Source organism: Pteropus vampyrus, unplaced genomic scaffold, assembly GCF_000151845.1.
Source record: "Pteropus vampyrus isolate Shadow unplaced genomic scaffold, Pvam_2.0 Scaffold215, whole genome shotgun sequence".
NCBI classification, from domain to species: Eukaryota; Metazoa; Chordata; class Mammalia; order Chiroptera; family Pteropodidae; genus Pteropus; species Pteropus vampyrus.
The window spans coordinates 1,335,064-1,343,944 of NW_011888996.1; the positions used below are offsets into that span (position 1 = coordinate 1,335,064).

At 38.8% G+C, this 8,881-nt stretch overlaps 1 non-coding gene across 1 annotated transcript; it reads left to right on the forward strand.

The window, feature by feature from the left end:
* The first annotated feature begins 3,025 nt into the window (after positions 1-3,025).
* TRNAI-UAU lies at positions 3,026-3,099 on the forward strand. Its single transcript has one exon. It is a non-coding gene; the product is annotated as a tRNA-Ile (tRNA).
* The last annotated feature ends 5,782 nt before the right edge of the window (positions 3,100-8,881 follow it).

The window sequence follows — 8,881 nt, forward strand, 5'->3', positions numbered from 1 at the left end:
GAATTCATGTGAACTACTAGTCGGAATTGGACAACAGCCTCATTTGTTAAGTGCGGCACAAACATCAGATGGTGTCTCAGGCTTGGTGAGCTATTGTGAAGAATATGAGCCATTGAGCTTCCAAAATTCTTACTCTGTTTGTGTAAGCAAGGAGGGCTCGCATCGTATTTCTAGCTATCCACACAGCTTTTGCACCGTTCACTTCACCAATGAAAAATCATTTCTAAACCTATTATTCAAATGAACCAACTCTCTACTGCTATTGGAAGATAAAGGTTGTCAAAGCTCTACCCAGAAATAAACACACACATATATGGTCAACTAATATTTGACAGAGAAGCTAAAAAGACTCAATGCGGAAAAGACAATCTTTTCGAAAATGGTGTTAAGAAAAGTGGATAACTGCAAACAGAAGAATAAAATTAGACCCCTTTCTTTTACTACTCACAAAAATTAAGCCAAAGTACATTAAAGATTTCAACGTAATACCCCAAACTGTAAAACTACTAGAAAGAAACATAGGAAAAACTCTTTAACACTGGTCGTGGCAAAGATTTTTTGAAAACGACATTAAAAGCACAAACAAAAAAGCAAAAATAGACAAGTGGGACAAAATCAAAGTAAAAAGCTTTTGTATAACAAAAGAAACAATTAACAAGTTACAAAGGTAACCTATGGAATGAGAGAAAATATTTGCAAAACATCTATCTGATAAAGTTATAATATCCAAAATATATAAGGAACTCATACCACCGAATAGCAAAACATAAATCCAATTAAAAATGGACAAAAATTTAAATAGGTATTTTTCCAAAGACATGAAAATGGCTAACAGGTACGTGAAAAGATGTTCAACATCAGGGAAATGCAAACCACAATGAGATATCACTTCACACCCATTAGAATGGCTGTTATCAAAAAGACAAAAGATAAGTGTTGGCAAGGATGTAGAGAAAAGGAAATTCTCTTATACACCATTGGTGAGAATGCAAATTAGTGCAGCCACTATGGATAACAGTGTGTAAGTTCCTCATAAAATTAAAAATAGGACTACCATATCATCCAGCAATCTCCCTTCTGGGTATATATTCAAATAAAAGGAAATCACTATCTTGGAGTGATATTTGTACTTCCATGTTTATTGCAGCATTATGCATAATAGTCAAGACATGGAAACAATCTATATGTCCATCAGAGGATGAATAAATAAAGAAAATGTGATATATATGTATACACACACATACACACGCACACACAATGGAATATTATTTGGTCATAAAAAGAAGAAAATCTAGCCTTGGTGACAACATGGATGAACCTTGAGGGCATTATAAAATAAGTCAGACAGAGAAAGACAAATACTGTATGTTTTCAGTTATATGAGGAATCTGAAAAAGCCTAACTCATAAAAACAGAGTAGAATATTGGTTGCCAGGGGCTAGAGAGGGGGAGGGGAATAGGGAGATGTTGGTCAAAGGGTACAAACTCCCAAGTATAAGATGAATAAGTTCTAGGGATCTAATGTACATGGTGCTTATAATTAACATTACTGTATTATATACTTTAAATTTGTTAATAAAGTGAATTTAAAATTTTATTACCGCACATACAAAAAATGATAATTATGTGAGGGAATGAGGTGTTAACTAACTTTTATTGCCGAAATCATTTTGCAGTATACTTACACAACACACACATATAAGTGTGTGTGTGTACGTGTGTATAATCATCATATTGTACACCTTAAAGTTACATATGTTGTAAGTCTTCAATATCTCAATAAAGCTAAAAAAAAAAGATTGTGAAGCTCTTATTAGAAGCTGCCTCTCTAAGTGTAGACTTCCAATTACAATCTATCAAAACTTAGAAAACACTCTGAAATGTGTATTCCTGATCAGCTGCTAACAAACAACTCCTAGGATATAGATTAAACTAACACATACATCTCTCAGTCAAGGCCGACGTATTTAAAAATAAATTATTTGCAATATAATTTACACCATGTACTTGCCTCAAGACCTTTGCATAAAGCTATTATCTTCATACAATGTCTTTATCCCCTTCTCACCCATTTGCCTGAGTAACTCTTGTTCAGTCTCTAGGTCTTAGAATAGCTGTCACCTCCTCTAGGAAGCCTTCCCTGATCCTCCCCCATCCTCACCAAGTCTGAGTTGAGTGACTTTCTCATATTTTATACAAAATACTACAAGTACTCTTGTAGTATTTTGTGCTAATTGTTCATCATTGAGGTCTGTCCTTCTCAGTCCTTTTATCTCTAGTACCAAGCAGAATACCTGGCCATTAGTAGATGCTCAATTTGTTTGTAAAACTGAATTTAACTCAAAAGGGCGACCAATTTTGTTTTCCTTCCTCTCTGCTTCCCATCCATGTATTGGAAAAGGAATCACCAATGATGATTTGTTGGCCAAAGACGGATAATGAATGAGAATGGGGTAAATGAGGCACAGCCCTGGAGAGACCATAAGTTTGAGAATAATTTGGAAGTGATCAAACAGAAACATTTTTAGTCTGCTTTCACTTGAAATGCTCCAAGTCTTCACTGAGTCTACTCTCAGGGTGAGCTCTGGAGCTAGAGTGTCTTTTGTGTTGGCCAATCTCTGAAGTTTATCCTGAAGAGAAGAAAGCAACCAGAAGCCTCATTCAGTCGATGCTCTCCATGAGTCACAATTCCTAGTGGAGTGAAGGTCGGCAAGGCGCTGTCAGCCAGACAGAAAGCCCATCGGGAGGCTGCTGACCTCATTTTGTCCACTGCAGTCCAAATACACAGACTTGGACTTGACATTTGCCAAAGTGCAGCTAAACAAATGATGATAAAACGGTGCTCCACCTATTCAGAGCCACATAAAAGTGGCCAGATGGGGTTTTGAATGTTAGAAAATGGACTCAGCTGAGATAGTTATTTATTTGGAGCTCTTCTTTGCAGCTCTGAACCTGAAATTTTAAATTAGACCAGGCCTATATCTCTTTGAGCATTTTGTCTCATTTAAATAAATAGTGAGGGGGTGGCTCCATAGTGTAGTGGTTAGCACATCTGCTTTATACACAGAAGGTCCTGGGTTCGCGCCCCAGGTGGAGCCATGGACCAGGCCCCGGGTATGCCAGGCGCCGGGGGTGCCAGGCCCTGGGTGCGTCAGGCACGCCGCGAGCATGTGGAAGGAGACGCCCCACCTTCAGAGATCCAGTTCTTAAGGGGAAACAGCAACATCCATAGGTCAGGGTTGAAAGTGAAGGGGGAGGATTAAAGAAGGGGAAAATAATAAACAAACAAATTAATAAATAAATAGTGAAGGAGAGAGGATGATGTAAAATATACACATTCATCATAATGCATAAAGTTTATGCTTTTGCATGATGTAGAGAATACTATGAGCAAATGATTGCTGATCCCAGAGGTGCCAGGAAAGGAACCAGAGGCTGGAGAGGGGCCTGTTTCTCTTCTGCACCTTTAACCACAGCTTCAACAGCACAAAGTCATGCCAGAATCAGCATTCTGGGCAGAAAATTCTATAATACAGAGTTGAAAATCATAATTCTAGGAAATAGATTGAGTAGTAGCCACTAAGAATCACGGGGCCTGCCTCCAGGTAGAGCTGGACAGGTGTGTACGGCCTGGAGCTTGTTAGTCTTCCTTGTGGGGAGCAGGAGTCTTCTGAAGAGCTTTTAGAAAAAGGTTCTTCAAATGAAGGTCACTCTGTGAATAAAGTCTGGCGGGTTTGTATTCTTTGCTCTGGTCAATAGCAAAGATGGTCAGAGATGATGAAGGGTTTCCAAGCACATATCCAAAATACTTGGGGGGCCATATGTGTCCCAGAATTCAGAATTTTTCAGAATTTAGAAAAGTCACTCAGTAGCTGACACCTCAGTAAATCATCCCATGAACATTTTTGCAGGAACATGTGACTATCCATCCCAAGTGAGGCCACAAAGATGATGAAGAGCTCACATCTTTTCAGTAAGGTTTTGCCACTGAATAAATTATGAAAAACTTTTGGTTTTTGGAGCTATCTGAATCAGAATTTTTGAACAAGAGATCATGGACCTGTAATAACATTTTCCTGAAGGGCTGCTGCCTAGCTCAGCTTTCTTGAGAAGAGAGGCTCCCATTCTACTACCCTATTTAAGGAGCCACAAAAATCAGCACATAGCTGCAGGCTTGGAATCCTGACACCCTTCAGGTGAACCAGCAGCAGCCCTGTCACGCTTCCATTTCCTTCCCAGAAATTTTATGACTGTGTTTTCAGTTTTTCTTTCTATCCGCATTCTGCTTAAGGCTGTGTTGGCCTCATTACTCCTGCTGATACCCATAATTGTGAAACAAGACAGAATAATGGCTAAGGGCTAAGACTCTGTGGGTCAGATGAAGCTTGGTTTAAATCCTACCTCTGGCACTCTTTAGCCATTTGTTGGATTCTGGGTTGCTGCTTAACCACTCTGAACCTGAGCTTGTTACACAGCCATAAACCCTCTTGCTGGGATATCATAATAATTAATGAGACTATGAAAGTGCTGACATTTGTGCTTGCTCTGTACCAAGCACCTATTTAGAGTTCTATATGAAAGGTTATTTTATACAATTCTTATTTGATAGATGAGAAAACTGAGGCTTTGAAAGCTTAAGTAACTGGGGCCAGATTGCTATCAAATGGGGAAACTGGCATTCAACACTAAGTATTCAACTCCTGATATTCTTCACTACTTGGCTATAATGGCTCGTTAGATGGTAGGTGAAACATTTTTCACGGTTTCTGAAACGGAGTGAGTTCTCAATATATGATAACTATGATGTCATAGCAATGACGATGATGATGATGATGATGATGATGATGATAATAATAATAAAGGAGGACCAACTTTAAAACAAGCAGAATCTGGAGGAAGACCATAAGTGACTTGGTTGTCACTTTACTCATGTGCTGCTTTTGATCTGACAGCCTAGAGATAATCCCCACAGCTCTGCCAAGTCTAGCTGGCTCAGAGATTTTTGAAATGTCACCAATCCATCTTCCATGCCCTCTAGCTCAGTGGAACAGCAGCACTACCGTCTTAGGTCAGGTTCCTTGGAAAACAGACTCACAGGCAGAGAGTTTTTTGGCAAATGCTCTAGGAATCAACATCTATGGGAGTCAAAGGAAGTAAGATTAAACAGAAGGAAGACCTGCACTGTGATGCAGTCCCAACAAAGGCCTCAGTCTGCCCCACAGGTAGCACTGGGCTAAGATGGTCTGTGGTGGGCAGAAATCTAAGGTATACATGCCTTGCATAATTCCTTTACCTTGAGTGCAGGCAGAAGCTGTGAATATGATGGGCTATCATGCCCACAGTTAGGTTACTAATCAATTGACTTGGAGTTAATACAAGAGGAGATAATCTGAGTTGGTCTGACCTAATCAGGTGAGCCCCTAAGTGGACTTGGGCCCTTCCAGAAAGTGAGATGCTAAGCATAAGAGGGAATACATGGCAGGAAGCTACAGGTAGGCTCCAGAAAGCTGACAATGGTCCCTGATCCACAATAAGGAAATAGGAACACAGTTATAGAACTAAATTCTATAGCGCAAGGAATTGAATTCTGTCAACACCTGAATGAACTTGGAAGAAGACCCTAAGCCTCAGATGAGACCACAGCCCTGGCTAGCATCTTGGTTTCACGCTAGTGAGACCTGAGCGGAGGAATGCAGTTGTGCCGTGCCTGGACTTTTGACCTACATAACTGTAAGACAGTAAAGGGATGTGGTTTTTAAATTAAACCTTTTATTTTGAGATAACTGTAGATTCAAATGCAGTTGTAAGAAACAATACAGAGAATCCTCTGTACCTTTTACCCATGTCCCCCAATGGTAACATCTTACAAAACTATTGCTCAAGATCAGAACTGGAATATTGAGGTTGAGACAGACAAGACACAGAGCAGTTTCGTCACAGCAAGGGTCTCTCCTGCTGTCCTTTTATAGCCATGCCCCTTGCCTCCCGCATCTCCTTCCTCCACTCATTTTTAATTCCTGGCAACCACTAATCCTTCTCCATTTCTATAATTTTGTCATTTCAAGAATGTTACATCAATGCAGTAAGATTTTGGGACTGGATTTTTTTTACTTAGCATAATTCCCTGGAGATTGATCCAAATTGTTATGTGCATCAATAGTTCATTCCTTTTTATTGCTGAGAAGTATTCCATGAAATAAATGTACCCCAGTGTGTTTAGCCAGTCACCTGTGGAAGGACATCTGAGTTGTTTACAGTTTTTGGCTACTACAAAAAGCTGCTTTGAACATTTATGGACAACTTTTTGCATGAGCATGTTTCTATGACTTGGTGATAAATACCTAGGATTGCAACTCTGAGCCATGGGGCAGTTGCATTTTTAATTACTTAAGAAACTGCTCAACTTTTCCAAAGTGGCTATACCATTTTATATTCCCAACAGCAATGTATGAATGATCAAGTTTAATGCCATCACTATTTTTTATTTTAGACTTTCTAATAGATGTGTAGAGATAACTCATATGTAGTTTTAATTTCCATTTCTGTAATGGCTAATGATATTGAACATCTTTTCATGTGCTTATTTGCCATCTGTCTATCCTCTTTGGAAAAATATTTCTTTATGCCTTTTTCCAATTTTCTAATTGGATTTTTTTTAAATTTTTACTGTTGAATTTTGAGAGACCTTTATGAATTCTTCATACTGGTCCTTTGCCAGGTATACGGTTTGTAAATATTTTCTCATAGTCCGAAGATTGTCCTTTCATTCTCATAACAGAATATTTTGAAAGCAAAATATTTTAAATTTTGACAAAACTCAATTATTCAATTTTTTTCTTTTATGGATCATGCTTTTTGGTGGCAAATCCAAGAACCCGTTGCCTAACCTTTGATCCCAAAGAGTTTCTTTAATATTTTCTTTTCTAAAAGTTTCATAGTTTAAAATTTTTCATTTAAACCCATGATCCTTTTGAGTTAATTTTTTATAAGATGTGAATTTAAGTTAAGGTTCATTAAAATAGGTAGACTTCCCCCATCAGCCTGTTTTTATATCTTTGTAAAAATTCAGTTGGGCATATTTGTGTAGATCTATTTCCAAATAGATTCTCTACTCTGGTCCATTGATCGATGTTTCTATTGCTCTGTAAACACCATAACTCTACAAGTTGTCTTGAAATCAGGTGGACTGGTTCCTCCCATTGTATTCTTCTTTCACAAAATTATTTAGCGATTTTGGTTTCTAAATTCACTTATTAGTTCTAGGATTTGGGTTAGTTTGTTTGTTTGTTTGTTTGCTTCCTTGCTTGTTTGTTTTGTAGATTCCATGAGATTTACCACATAGATAATTATGTCATATGCAAAGAGAAACAGTTTTATTTCTTCCTTTCTCATCTGCATGCCTTTTGTTTCCTTTTTGTGTCTTGTTCAGTTGGTCAGAACTTTTCATACATGTTGAATAAGAGTGGTGAGAGTAGACATCCCAACCTTAGGGAAAAATATTCAGCCTCTCACTATTAAGTATATTAGCTGTAGGCTTTTGGTAGATACTCTTGAATAAGTTGAGAAACTTTCCATAAATCTATTTTTTGTGAGGATATTTATCATGAATACACTTTAAATTTTGTTAAATGCCTTTTTAAACACCAATTGATAAGATCATGTGATTTTTCTTCTTCAGCTATTAATATGGTGAATTACATCAACTGATTTTCAAATGTTGAACTAGCCTTGCATTCTTTAAATAAACCTCCATTGGGAGAGAGAGAAGGACCACTGGGGAGTTCTTTGTTGAATTGTAAGCCACCCGAGAAAGAATACGAGTTCACCAGGAAGGCAAGGAGGAAAAGAATTTATGGGGTGAGGCATAACAGTTACAAAGCCACTAAGGCATGAAACTGGCTTCTTTGAAAAAAAAATGCAAACATTTCAGGATGGCTGGAGTGTTGACTCCAAGAGGGAGAGTGGTAGGAGATGAGGCTAAGATATAGGCAAAGCAGAGCTCCAAGAGTTTGTATGCCGTGCTCTGGACATTGGCTTTTCACTTGAAGGTGATGGAAACCACTGTGAGTCTAGACATAGGGAATGATCCAGTAAAGTTTGCCTTTTTGAAACACAGTGAGAAGGGAACTGGAAGACTGAGACCAGAGAAGGGGAACCAATAGAGACAATACAGGAAGAGCCTTGGAAAGGAAGAATGAAATCCTGCATTACCACTCATTATCTACCTTCTTCAAATGCTTCGCCTCTGAGCCCCCTTACTTTACACAAACTGACAACCTAGCCTCCTCACTCACCATTCTACCACTTACACAAGGTCATCTCAAACTCTTCTTTCTCTTGTCTTCCACATCCAATCTGTTGGCTCACCCTGTTGGTAGAGACTTTGTGTTCTCATTGTCTTGTCCCTTTGGTCTACTCACTGCCACTGACTCAGTGAATACGGAATATTCATATTCTCCTCACTGGCCTCCTACTTCTGCGTTTTCTCCACCTCTGATCCATTCTCCATTTTTGTCCCTGCTTTCATCTTGGAAACTCCTTGCTCTAATCAAATAATTTCCACTTCTCTACAAAAAGTTCAGAAAGGATCTGCTTGGTCTGAATCAAATGGAACAGACTCCTGATGCCTTTGGGCATGGACTGAGGTCTTAGAGAAACTGCTTTGGGAATTCTTTAAGAGAAATCTCATGTAAATTGTCAGGGTGCCCCCAGTGCAAGGGCAGCCATCTAGAAGCCAGAGCTTTAGAAGAGATAACTTCCCTTCAGTATTATGCCTGCTCTTCACCTAACCTCTGCCCATTTCTCCTTGTGGCCATTCTCTGAAACAGACTAATTCAGGACAGGCACATAGGGGCACTCAATATGCACTCACTGAATTGAA